A 14,527-nucleotide genomic window follows, 5' to 3' on the forward strand; every position below is an offset into this window, starting at 1 on the left:
CCTAATGTAGCATATGTTACCTTATAGAATTATGCATTACTACATTTTATTAGTGTGAATGGTGGAGCTATAGGACTGCTTGAGTGGCTTGGAAGAACACATGAAGGCACAAAGACAAAATCAAAGGAAAATCAATCAGATTGCTGTTTATCTTCTTTGTATTTTGTTTCTAAGCTCAGTGTCATAATGGAAGAGTCATGAGGCCTAACAGAAGCATTTCATGATCAAAAACAGTTATTCTTAGAGCCTGGCAGGTAAATGACAGAAGACAACAAAGTCCTTTCTGTTTGATCAAGTGCATTCAAAGGGATATATAGGTATTCAGCATGCATTCAATTACAGCTATCATGGGCTTTGTTTATGGACTATCACTGGCTGGAGTCTGACCAATTTTCACAAGAATGCAATTTAATGCAACAATGTCCATGTTTGATGAGCAGGCTGTGTCTCACATAGTATATGTTTTGGATGAAGCAACACCACATCTTGTAGGAACAAGCCTTAATAGTAATTCTATATTCTGCAGCCTTCTTCTGAATTTGCGTAACCTCTGTAAGGTAAATCAGGAAGGGGTAGCTACCAGGGGGGAAAAAAAACTGATTCAGTAGAGTGTGATAAAATATACAAATGCCCAACGATGGTATAGACAGTCTGAATAAATGTTACTTCCAATTGGAGGGATGGGGACTGCAGCCCCCCTCTAACAGTCACTTAAGTTAAGCACTAGTCTGCCAGGCTGGCCGCCACACAGTAAAACTCATCTATAATTTGTGATGAGTGTAATGCCATCTCCACTTCATGATTATGTGATATTCTTCACCTCTGCCATAGCCAATGAGGCCAAGAGCTGGCAGTCTTAATGAGGTGCCTCAGAGTTCAGCTGAGAGGAAGGAGAGGTGGGAAGATGGGTGCATGGGGGAAAAATGAGGAAAAGACGAAGATGAGGAGTGCAGGAGTGATGCACCGATAATCACAAAATTCAGAAATTTACTTTCAATCTTGAGCATGTTTTATGAATATCAAGCCCAATAAAGTAGTTTAAAATGTGTTGAAAGTAGATATGGCCATGCGTAAACAGCGAGAGGGAGTCATTAAGTCCTGGCTCAGTGATACAGACCCCCCAAAAAAAACACTTGTTAAGGGAAGCACATGACGGGTTTTTGTGGAGGATTATGTCCACAAGGAGATCTCATGAGATAGCCCTTTAGACTCATTTCCAGTCAAGTGCTTTGCTATGCTCTTAAGGCTGGTCGAGATGTTATGAATAAGTAAATAACAACATTTTTCCAGTCGTTTAATCTCTGAGCACTGTAATTAGTAAGTCTGTAGTTTGGGCTGCCTTTTTTGCTGCCCTTATTATTGTTATTGAAATGCCACGCTCTTATTTAGCTCAAGGATGAATAATAAATAAGCTATAATTACTGTCTTGAATGAGCCGACGGCTTGGCTGGGTCAATGGTAAAGGCAGACCTGCCCCCCCACCGCCTCCTCTCTCTCTCTCTCTCTCTCTCTCTCTCTCTCTTCCCTTCTTTTGCCCCTCTCTCTTTAATTGGATCTTGTAATTAGTTTCTCTGATGGATCTGGGAGGTCTGAGGCATCCTCTACAGCGTTCATTAGTGTTCTTAGAGGAGGGTAAAGCTTTTTAAAAGCTCGGCCTGCTCTGTCCCTCACATGTTACAACACAAGATATGGTGCTGCCCAAATGCAATGAGAGGGCAGAGTTTACAGCCTGGCTTAGATTTGCCCTTTGTACACCCTAAACAAGTAGTGCAGCCTTCTGGGTCTTAAACGGGAAACTTTAAGGCAATACATACATATTCAAATCTCTTTCCTCAATAAAGTATTTTGGAGAAATGTTCTTTAGGTGCACTCCAGCTAAGAGAATCTGTCACCGCACATAAAAGCCTATGTAATGATGGGTGCCCTGTTAGAGATTAAGAGATTCATACTTCTTTTAAGAAATCAGAAGACTGTCAGACATGTGTAGACAGAGCATTAGTGCAGGTAGCAGTGTGATCTGAAATCTAAGGTAAAATGTCCTTTGGCTTAATATCAGCACGCTGACCAGCCTCTACAAAGCTTTTTGAAAGCGAACACTCACACACACACACACACACACACACACACACACACACACACACACGCACACACACACACACACAGACCTATAATATACAACCCCCCTGTAGCACCCCAACACCATTTCCCCTCTTTTCCTCTCCACCCTCCGCTGGCCAGGCTACACTAGACATCTCTCCCTAATCAGCAGCCTCGTCTCGCTCAGACTGGTTGCCATAGTAATATGCCGGCTGGTCGACATGGCAACCACTCTGAGGTCCACTATTAAATGAAGAAGAGTGGAGGGAGGGATAGGGAGAATGGAGTTGGGATGAGAGGCTAAGAGAGACAGAGAGAGAGAGAGGGGAGGAAGAGGAGAGACAAGAGCGAGATTGTCCAAGATGGGGGAAGTGGTTGGTGGTAGTGGGGGGCACAGGAAAATTAAAAAAAAAAAAAAAAAAAAAAGATGGGGAAAAAGCATAAAAAAATGAGTCCAAGAAGGGGGAGAAGAAAGAAGGAGGGGCGGCTCAACAAGAGATAGGGAGCATCAGTATTGCTGTTTGAGATACCTATTGCATTGTGGGGTATAAAAAGCACCAAATATGTTTTGCAATGATGCCAGTAACCTAATGCATGACATCATTTACCTTGTGCCTTACACTCACACATGAAAAATGCAGTTCTTCCCAGTGTAGAAAACAGGATAAACAAAAATCAGGTTTAAAGTTTGTAAGCAACTTACCCTGTTATTGTCAGCCCACATCAGACATAACTGTGAATACTGAGTCAAGAAAATAATATTTATAAAATGTAAAGGTTTTATGGACAGCAGTCTCGTAATAATCATCAGCGAAGGCATTTTTTTGGCATTTATATAATGTTACTTTTTGTCAGAATCCTGAATTTAATTTGAGTTTACTAAAGTTTGATTTAGTTTGACCTCATTTGTTCTGAAACCAAGTGGCACCTTCCTCTCTTTGAAACTAATATTTCAGATTATCAACAGATGGAACAAGACAGTTTTCTTCTGTCATGTCAAAGTGTGGCTTTTGGAGTCATTTTTTTATTTTGTTGTCACATGAGCACAACTCCCAAACTGGGAGAATTTTCCAGAACCCACAAATCTCCATGTCTCTATTGTGTTCTACCTCGATCCCTCTCTCACCCCTTCTCCTATCTCGCTCACTCTTCCCATCCTTCTCCTCCAGTTTTTTTTACAAGCACCTCGGCTATATCTTGGAGTCTCCTGCTACCATTTATATCACTGTCTCTTTTCCTTCTCTTTGGCTGCATCTCTCTGTCTTCCCTTCCCTGAATGTCTGATTCTTTAATGAATGAAATGCCATCCCATCGAGATGCCGCCGCAGCAGTGGCACAAAATAGCATTTGTTGCCTTGTGTGTGAAATTCCTTCATGAATAGGAGCCCTCTCTCTCTCCCTGGAGCGTCTTATGAAAGATAGCTAATTGCATGTCCACATTGTGCCGTCAGTCCCTGCTTCCCAAGCACACTATTCAGAGGCAATTAAAGTGAGCTTAAACAGAGTAAGAAAGTGCGTCATCGTCTTAATGCAATTAAGGAAGTGTGCACACAAACATACAGTAATACTCTTAAACACAAAGACAGGAACACATTAAGGCAAGCGGAAAGGTGAATTTATCCAGCAATGTAAGTTCTTGTCTTGGTGTCATGCTGCAATATCTTTCGTAACCTAGGTTTTGTTGGTAATCTGTCTTTCTCTACAAGAAACTCAACTGTAATAATTTACCTCTGAATACTGCTGAATTACTCGTGATAAAGCAGAAATGGCGTTTTTTTACATGTGACTTGCAGCTTTGATATGAAAACTTAATTTTCTTGCTTTGCTTTCTTGCCTTGTCAACACTATGATGATTGCAATGTTTTATATTTTTACTGATTGTTACATAGTGTTGGGTTTACATGCACACTTAGGCCAGTTTATAACAGATTTGGAAACCCAGAGAAGGCCCCATCTTTAATTAGTTCTTGAAACATCAGCAATTAACGAGAAGGTAAATGAGTCCACTGTACAAAAACATATGGTATAGGTATAAAGGCAGCCTGCAGTGCTGGTGGTGGCAAGAAATTGTTTTACATAATAAACAACACACAGATTGTAGCACACATGCAAACAGACACAGGCTAACCATGACTCACAGGTGGAAATGACAGGCCTGTGGTCAAACACAGGTTATTTTCACTCCACCAGTCATGCTCCGACACTTATCACCAAGCCTCTGACACCGATTACAAGCCAACAAGATCTCATGAAATCAAGCCAGGCTTCATTACAATACTACACACGGTACACAATTTGTGAAATGAACAGCTGCTATAGTTGGAAAGGTTGGTTTTGAATATGTAAATTGTTGCCTTGTTATGTGTTGGTATAAGTTCCACAAAGTCCTTTTTATTTTGGTGGTTCAGAAATGTAATCCATTTACAGATACTCTTGAGTCAGGACGTGAAAGCTTGGGAAGTCTCACCACTAGTTATTCTCACTTAAGCACTTTGCTTGGTAGCCTCATCTCCTAAATACCTTCATTAATATTTTGTGAGACAGCCAACCACAGCAAACCTCAGCCAAACCTCAGCCAACCTGGGCCAGGAAGGACTGGAAGCTGCCAAGTCTATGCAGGTTAAACAAGCATATAGAGCAACCAAAAATTATACAAAAATTAACAACACTTCATATGAGTTCTCTGCAAGCTTAACAGTATTTCATTATTTTTCCTTTTTTTTTTTTTCACACACACACGCTAACATGTCTTCATTCACTGAGACCACAAGCAGTCCAATGATAATCCCACACCGCTATCTTCTGTCCAACGTGAAGGCTCCATGATTACCATTGATCTTCTCATTATGGTATACTACTTACCCATCGAATTTCCTTAATTTTCAGACAAGTTCATTGCTTTGCATGTAACGAGACCTACACTGAGATGCCTCCTTAGACCTTATTTGCCTATGAGTCACCATTAGACATTGAGTGCAGAGTACACTAATGGCCATGCAAGCATTCATATATCTATCCCAGTCAGAACTCAGAACACACACACACACACACACACACACACACACACACACACACACACACACACACACACACACTGCACCTGCTTTGGCCCTTTATTTTTAATCTACCATCACCTGTTAATTTTGGGTCTTTCTTTGACCTTTTCTCTTTCTGTCTGTTGCCTACAAAGTTATGCTTCTTTCCCCATGTGCATGTAAAGTTTAAACACAACTACAGTTAAAAACGACTTATATATATATATATATATATATATATATGTACAGGGGTGTTTTATGATGACTTTAAAATCCAAATGAGCTCCCCTTTTATCTTAGATAACACAGATTTTTTACAGGAGCGGCCATATATGAACAACTGTTAAACCAGACTTTAGTAGCCTAAGATTTCAGAAGATGATAAAGAATAGAAACTGTAAAGTATTTATTTTCTTTCTTAAAAAAAACAACAAAAACCTTAGCTTTGGGCTCTTGCACTGAATTGAGATATCGATATATCCTCTCTCACAGTAGGACACAAGAACAGAAAAAAGCCCTCTTAGCTCGAGAAAAAATGTTCACCTATTTCTGTGCACTGTGGAGGCAAGAATGTCTGTTCTGTTGGACTACATACATTTGTTTGTACAGCCAAAGAGCAAGAAGGGACCCATATGCATGACACCGTGAAACTAGGATTCTCACAGCTCTTTTTTTAATTACTATGCACTTAATTTATTAAAGTCTAGAGTCTGACCCCATACATTTGTTGACCTGATTGAAAATCAGCACAGTCTGACTTTCTCTCTGTACTGGGGTAAGTTGAGTTTAAATCAACTTTGGAAATATTGGAGTGAGAGTTATTATTTATTTTGGGCAGATAGTTATCTACTGTTCTGTCTTTGCTGAGGAAGATTAGCGTTTATTGTACCAACTTTCTATTTCCTTTTTCTGAGATACAGTGAAGGAAGAGCATTGCTTCCTAGTTGTCCTGAACTGTCTATAATAACTAAACTACATGACATTACAAATAATAATACTACTTAAAGCCTTGGCCTGTAGGTTTTTATATTCATGGTAGATGCAAACCTTAATTGGTTGATCCTAGCAGTTAATTTGAATAAGACAGACTACAATTATCCCACAACAGATGGAGAATTATATGTTTGTTTTCAAGGCTCTTGGCCACATGCTGGACCTTTTTGTAGTCCTGGACAAGCTGGACTCTGAGCCTGAGGCTATACTGAACTGAATTGAAACTGAATTCCACTCAAACCTACTGTTAGCTCAGATAGCTGGTTGGTGTGCCAAATTATTATTATTATTTAATTCAACAATCATATTGTAGAGATTGTACACATAAATTGATGCTATACCTCAACCTTTGAACATGCTAAGAAAAATACACTGAAATGATTTATCAAGATTGAGATAACAATCTTGAGTTTCTCAAGACAACTTTTGTCATTTTAAAAGTTTTGTGGCAAAAAAAGTCTTTTGACTCTAAAGCAAAACATATTGAAAAAAGATTATAACTGTTAGGGTTTTCTAAACATCCTTTTTTAACGCTGTAATGCAGAAAACTAGTGACATAAATACATTGAAATACAGAAACCTTTTCATTCTGAATAATGTAAACAGATGCACATGAGATACAGAGTTACATCAAAAAACTTCCTTTGCAGAGGCTCCAAGAAATAACTTCAAAAATTGCAAAACAAGTGGTGTTTTCTTTTTATATAAAGCAGCAGAATTTCAACATGATTAAGATACATACAGAGCTCATGGGGACATTTAGGAGTAGCATCAAACCAGAGAAGATGTGTAAAGACTACAAGGACTGTCTATGGAAAATATTGCAGAAAACTTGTTTTAGTTGCTCGCAAAAATGATGTCACAACACTAAAGACAAATGGATAGAAACAGCTCAGAGGTACATGCAGACTACAATGAACTGCTTGACTGCAATGGGGGGCTTTGTCACCTCTGTTATTCAGCCAGCACGGTCACCATCACAACCTATTCTGACACCAAATGTAAAGTCCAACTGCCCTCCAAATCCCTCCCAATTATAAAAGGTCCTTGAGTTGCTGTTTTGCCCCCTCTCCAGCTCCTGTCTGATTACTGAGTGTGGGGCGAGCCGGGCAGGCAATCAGCCGCAAAGCGCAGAAGACCAAGAGGACCAAGGGAAAAAAAATCAAATCCAAAACACTGCAAAAAATAAACTAAAGGGGGGACTTCTGGACCGCAATTACAGGCCATCCAGCCAGGCCTCTGCTCGGGCACTCAAGAGCTGCCGTGATTTCCGACAGAAAAGGTTATTAGTTTTTATTGGAGGAAATAGATGCTGGGTGGCTTTAAATGGCACAGTAATGCAGGGGTTGAGGAGGGGTGGGTGGAGGGAGGCCTCCTGACCCAGGTCTCCCAAGGGTCTCATTGCACTGCTGGAGAGATGCACAGAAGCCATAACACGCCCTAACCCCCCCACCCCCCAGTCCTCAGACCCTAAAGCTCCTGCATGAACTCCAAGGCAGCCCCCTGGTCATCAGCCTTGAACTCCACCTGGACACACTTCTTCTTTTTTTTGTCTGACATCCCTTCATAGAAAGCCTCATCACTGATGAGGTTTTTATGGCCTTAAATTCAAACTGTATTCATTTTCTCAACGTCTAAAAAACCTGGTTGTCCTCTGGGTTTTAATATTCATCCCCAGATACATATGACTATTTTAAGACATTTTCAGTGAAAAATGTGACGCTTTCAATGTTTAATCATCTGCACTATTTAAGTATTGATTATTTTGTTTAAGCCAAAAATGATTGTTTTTAAATCACAATTTCTTTCTGCAGGAGAGACTAAAAGTAAAATTTAATTCACAAGTGTTTTTCACAAAATTGAGTGAAACCCTACTGTGATTATGGTTTTAAACCTCGACATGGATATTCTGCAACATAACATTTTATCTCTATTTCAAGCTGTGTTTGTTTATCTGCACACACACTCTCTTTCTCTCTCGCTCCTTTACACACACACACACACACACACACACACACACACACACACACACACAGCAGCTGCACATGTGAAAACATTATCGGAGAGCGTGGCGGCTGCGTGTTTGCCTGGCTCGCTGTAATGACTGCCTGCAGATTTCCTGTCACGAGCACGTGAGTCTGCGGCTCCAGGAGGAGAGGAGAAGTATGCGACCATATTTGCTTTTGTGCTGGGCTGCCTGTGTGTGTACTCTGCTGTGTGTGACGTTATTTCAGAATGTGTAAGCTATGATCTCCCTGCACCAGATGAAGTGCTGTCCACAGGCGTCAGTGTGTCCGTCTGTGCTGATAGGCAGTTTTTCCAGACATGTTTGCTTTTATCAGACTGAAGAAATATACAGAAATGTTTTTAATGATTTCACTATTACTCTCTTCCATGCCTATGATGCAACATCTCGTCCACTTAGGTGTGTAAAATGCAATAACTTTGATTACGAATGTGTGTCAAAATATGTCACTGTAGATAATATGTTAATACTATCTTTTGTGAGTGAGCGTGTGCATGTGTGTTTCTCTTCATTGTGCTTGCTGCCCTGCTCTCCTCTTCCTCATCAGTATTCAGGGCAGGTAGGCTCCAGCACGGACCCACAGCTCAGTAACTAATGGAGGGGCTGATGGGAGCCTGATGACGACCACAGGGCCATTTGTACACACACACACACACACACACACACACACACACACACACACACACACACACACACACACACACACACACACACACACACACACACACACACACACACACACACACACACACACACACACACACACACACACACACACACACACACACCATGTCTGTACAAACAAAAACACTTTTGTTTGTCATTTCCAGGCACATCTGCAGGTAGCAGCCAGGTAAATTAATTATTCTGCCCATTTTATATTGGTGTTTTTTTTTTCTCACATGGGATGCTATTTGATCAATTTTATCATCTCTCCCCGTAAGTGAGGAACAATTATTGTGCAAGGCATCATCCTCTGCTGCCTCTGTCGGTTGTCCTGCTGCTGCTGTTGTTGCTTTTAATGCTTACATTTTTTTGCCTTCAATTGCCTAGACTGCAAACCTTTCCAGCGAACCACTGCCCCTCTAAGTTGATTGCCAGGAAGTGCAGGGAATTAGAAAATTAATGTCACACAAGGGTCAGTGCATTAAGGTGGCTACACGCGAGTGTTACCCCCATCATGACTTTCACACAGGAGTTCAAATATGTCCTGCACAACTCCTGCCGAAGAATGAATTCACTTCAATTAGTCCAAATGTGTCAAATTGAGATTTTAGGGTGGTCACATCCAATCACGCACATATCTGTGTAATCTAAAGATGTTTGTATAAAAAATGTAAACAAAATCCAACTAAAATAACAGATGCGTGTAAGGTCAGTCAAGTCAAACATGCAGACCTGAAGACTCTTTTTACGTCTCTCTTTCCGGTTCCAGTAAGACTGTATCCATCTATTTTACCTCCTGCTCCTGTTCGACTCTCCAACTGCTTCTTTTACCTTCCTATCCTTTCCCTCCTCCTTTTCCTCTTGCTGAGCCTGGGCCAAAGAGCTGACAGCCAGTGACCTTATGGGTCTCCAAAGCTCCCAGGGAGAAAGGTAATGGGCCCAACCCCGGAACACACTCTCACTTCTAGGCACACATGGGCCTGCCGGCAGCTTTGATCCAGTAGCCCCTGCTCAGGTCTCCTGACGCCTGGTGAGGAAATTCATAGGAACAACTGGAAGAGGCCTGTGTTTATTCAGCTCCTTTAATGAGGAGGGAGACGGATTATCGGAGGCCAAGATCTCCCCGAAAAAACACAGGGAAAGAAAACTGCTGCTCCTTCCAGATGTTGCTCTATCACTGGTCATTTCCAAGGAATCCAAGAGAGGGAGAGAAAGTGAAGGGGGGGGGGGGGGGGTATTTCAGTATGCAAGAGGGAGAACTAGTGGTCGGCTGGAGAATTTCCCCATGTTTTCTCTTTTCTTCGGTCTGGCCAGATGTGGGAGCTCCGGCCCAGAGGAGAGCAGCCGCCCCTGCACAGTGGGGAAAGCTGGGGGCTCTAAGAGGGAGCTTACAGACGTGCTATTTTTTTTGAGAGGGGAGAGGGGGTCAGATGGTGTAGGTTACCAAAGCTCTCAGGCATAAGCATTACTTTGAGCAATTTGTGCTGTCTTAAAGACAAAAAGGAGCTATTTCCTGAGCCTGTCCTATAACCTCTAATGTGTTATTGTTTCAATCTTTTACACAGTTTTATTGTAATCCTTATTAACATAGCCCGTAAAGTGACGTGGGAGCAAATATAGAAGCCTGTTGGAGAAAGGTTTTAAGGTCTGCAATACACCTATAGTAACTTAAATATGACTACAGGTGTTACCATTTCTCCCTGAGGAATGGTAAGACTTCTCTACCTGCAGACACAAAGCAGTCTCAGGCTGCGTGTCACGCTCTTGACCCTTATGTCAGAGGACTGACCAGATCAATACGTCTCTCAATTGTCAAACCATTTAGCAGAGGATTACGGGTCAGACACTGGTCACAGATCCTAACACATAGAGGGCAAAGGTCATTCTGCCGTGGACATTTACATGTGATTTCCGATTATCAGCTTCTGTTTAGTGAAGCACCTGTGGTGGAACAAAAAATACTTTGTAGAGCAGTCTCAGGTGTCAAATGCCAAATCCATACCTTATCCTTTCTCTCTTTCTCTCAGTCTTAAACAGACTGTTTGCAACTGGAGAGATCAGACCTTCCTGACCTTCATCCTCCAGACCTGTGAACTGTCTAGGTTCAAGGTCAGGGCAGTGACAGACTGAGGAAGAAGTGTTCACTGTCTGTGTATTTGTGTGAAAGGGTTTCTGACTAGGACAGTTTGAGTAAACATGGTGATGCTGACATTTATCTACTCTGTGATGGTTATTCAAATTTATTTACATGAACAAATCCTGAGAGAACCACTTTGCAACTCAATACATGCAATCAAATAAATGATCCTATTTTTGCAATAATACAATTGCACTTCACAGCTGGCTTAAATACACTTGAGTAGATACATCAAATTAAAGTAAATAAGACATCATTTCATTGGTCTTGATTATAGCATCTGCTAGACAGTCAGAGACCTGCAGAGGATTTTAGAGGGGCAGGGGCCTAAAATCACTAAAGTGTTTCTCCCCAAAAATATTAAATAAAAATACACCTGGAATGGACACTTATGACACTGCTAAAGACATTACAATATATGTATTTTAAAAAACTTGTCAAAGGGTTATTCAAAGTAGAATCACTGTCTATACTGTATATGCCATAATGAAACACAGAAATGAAACAAAGAGATGACTCTGTGATGTGACATAGATCTTGAATACTAGATTTGACTATCATCAGGGCTGAGTCCAGACCACAGGTGGGTTTCTCCCGCAGGATTTTATTTCTTTAGAAAAAGATCTATTTTTATTTATGCACTCAGGACACTTTATTGAAAATTAAAAAATAAATAATTAAAAATTAAAAACAGGTACCTAAAACTATATTTGGAATTTATGTGCATTTCGGAATCAATTTGTTCATTGTATTATTAATAATAGTATAATAAATGTTATTATTATCATCAATATTATTAAAGATATTATTATCAATGTTATTAATATAATTATAATTATTAGTATACTTATTATACCATCTTAGCAACTGTTCCTTTGTCTCCATCTTACAATGAATCTACCTGATATTAAATCTAGCTTTCTTCGATGTGCTTGGGTGTGAAGACTTTGTGGGGCTTTTTGTGGAGGACATTTACATACTTAATGTTTCTATGTGTATGCGCGCCTGCGCCTGCTTTAGCAGCTGCAGCAGGACAGAAGACAGAGGAGAGGGCATCGCACTGGCCTGGATCACATACCCTATCCCCCAAACTGATATTCTTATTTAACCAACTGTATCTGTTCATTAGGCTAGTCTGTGCACAGAAAGAAAACAACTTGTTTCAAAAAGGGCACTTTGTCTGTAGAGGACAAAAGGGCGGGTTCTCAAGTTCTCTGCATCTGCACACGTGCATGTAGACAGCTATTTGGAAATCATTGTTTGAATTATATGAATCCATCACAGCAGGACCTCATAAATACAACTTGGATTTAAGTTATTATTGTCTTACAATAAGTTCAGCTGAGAAGTTTAAAATGCTACTTGTGTTTCTAAGACGTCAGTGTGTTAAAATCACCACTGAACATAAAGAGAGCCAAGCTGCATCCTAATCAGATGTCTATTTTTTTAGCATTTAAATGTTAAAAGAATTGATGATTCATCATCATTTGTTTATCATATTGGAAAAATAAAAAATACATTATGATTCAAATGTTTATTCAAAGCATTACAAATCACAAACACAGTCCCTATAGCCTTAATTTAAACTTATTTTATAACTTTATCATTTAACCCCTGCTGCTGGTTACACTGTTAACACCTTATCTCTATTTTCTTCATTTCAAAGTTGTTTCTACTTTATTATAGTATCTATCCATACACGACGGAAAGTATTATCTTCCACGTTTCCCTTAATTATTTTATTATTATTACATTTAAGGTCTGGAACTAAATGCATCAACACCATTTATTCTGTTCATTCTCATAATGTTTTTCTTACAATATATATGAAATGTGTAGCTTCTCTACCATCATCATTTCAGGATAAATTGGAAAAACTAAATGTCTGAGGAGAATTGGAATGTTTTTAAGGGGTTTACCACTCACTTTTTAATTACCAATCATCATCAAATCTTTCTGTTGCCACATTATTCAGAGTGAAGACAGGGTTCGTTCAAAAATGGATTCCAGTGAACCTTGACATTCTAAGACATTCATACTTATAACTGAAACCTATTACCTGATGCTCTTCTTCTTCAGTCAAGTTTTAAAGGGTTTGTTTGGAGAGTAAATCTATAGAATACAAACTTTCCTCAAGAAAGTCTTTCCCCTAAAGTCTCCTACATGTGGTGAAACTTCAATGAGAGAGAAAAAAAAAGGTTCAAGGAAACACTTACCAACTGTGAAGCAGAGGAGCGCTTCCTTCACAGTCCTGCAAAACATAAGGGAAGAACATCAGTGCCCACGGTCTTCAAACCTACATTAAGTACATCCTTCAAACAGCTGTCTGTAAAAACACAAAAGTGAACCACAGGTCTAACTGTTTCCTGTTGGTTTATTACAACAAAAATTCATAGCATTCTGCAAACATACTTCTTACTGACCTATAAAATGCGCCCTCAGGCTGTTTTAAGCCTGCAACGAGATCTTACGTATGAATAGATAAAACCTGAATAATCTCTCAAATCACAGCCCAGCCATTATCATCATATTGTTATTGTTATTGTGAGTATGCGCTTATTTCAGCTGCAGGCTTTGTGTTGTTTGTTATCAAGTTATATTACAACCCGAGGATAAGGAAAGGACACTGCAAAGACATGAATTGAATACATCAAAGCTTACAGGAAAGCTTCACTTTTTGCAGGAAATGTATGTAAATAAAAAAAATCACTCCCCTCTTATACATTTTTCACAACACTTTTGTACAAAAATACAGAGTCCTGGACCAATTGTTCCTCAGTTTTCTGAAAAATTAGGCCTCCTTCTAAAAGAAACTGATTCAATGCTTCTTAAGCACAGCAAAGACAATAATGTCTGACTACTCCAACCAGGCCAATATATAATGTATAATAATAATAATAATGTATAGTCTATTTGCGTACACAACTAAAAGCTGCCACTTCAAATGCAAACTGTATGAATCTTTATTTTCCTCAACCGCACCCATATGAACATGGCATCTGTACACATGTGATGATGTGCCTCTCTCTGCTACTCTACTCAAAAACAAACAACACATCAAATAGAAAGCTCATCACCAAACCAAAACCTCAAGTAGTGCTCAAACAGTCTTCTAATTCAAACTTTAAGTCAAAAGGACAAGTTTAAATAGTACAAATCTTCCTTTCCCTTTGATTTTTTCTTCTGAAAACACTCTTTATGTCTCTGGGAAAAACATGCTCTACTCTAGTTCCCTTTTGGTGAATAAGCCACAGCTCAGGCAGAACAAAGTTTTGACTTAAGATAATACAAATGAAATACAAAGAAACAAATTAATTAATTATGAATATCATTTAAAAGATTACAAGAAATAAACCGGGTTAACTATGAATGAAACAGAACTTAATCAGTGTTCCCTGCACTGCTGACATTAGGGCTTCCTTTTAAATGATATTAGCATTATGAGAGTTGAGCTGGACCAACACTTCCCTGTTTCTTGGTACAGTACAGTATGAAGATGTTATAGCCTCAATCAGCCTTTAACCCCTGCCCTGAGACAAGGTAAAGGCATCCATTCCCCTGACTCCAGGTCAG

General features: G+C 39.7%; 1 protein-coding gene across 1 annotated transcript in view; it reads right to left on the minus strand.

Annotated features, from left to right (window-relative positions):
• zfhx3b (zinc finger homeobox 3b) overlaps positions 1–14,527 on the minus strand; it is a 282,485-nt gene that overhangs the window by 174,713 nt on the left and 93,245 nt on the right. Inside the window, exon 3 of the mRNA XM_065952964.1 lies at positions 13,171–13,205. The gene's annotated coding sequence lies outside the window, so the exon portion shown is untranslated. The remainder of the gene's footprint in view (positions 1–13,170; positions 13,206–14,527) is intronic.

This window comes from Labrus bergylta, chromosome 3 (genome assembly GCF_963930695.1).
Source record: "Labrus bergylta chromosome 3, fLabBer1.1, whole genome shotgun sequence".
Lineage (NCBI taxonomy): Eukaryota > Metazoa > Chordata > Actinopteri > Labriformes > Labridae > Labrus > Labrus bergylta.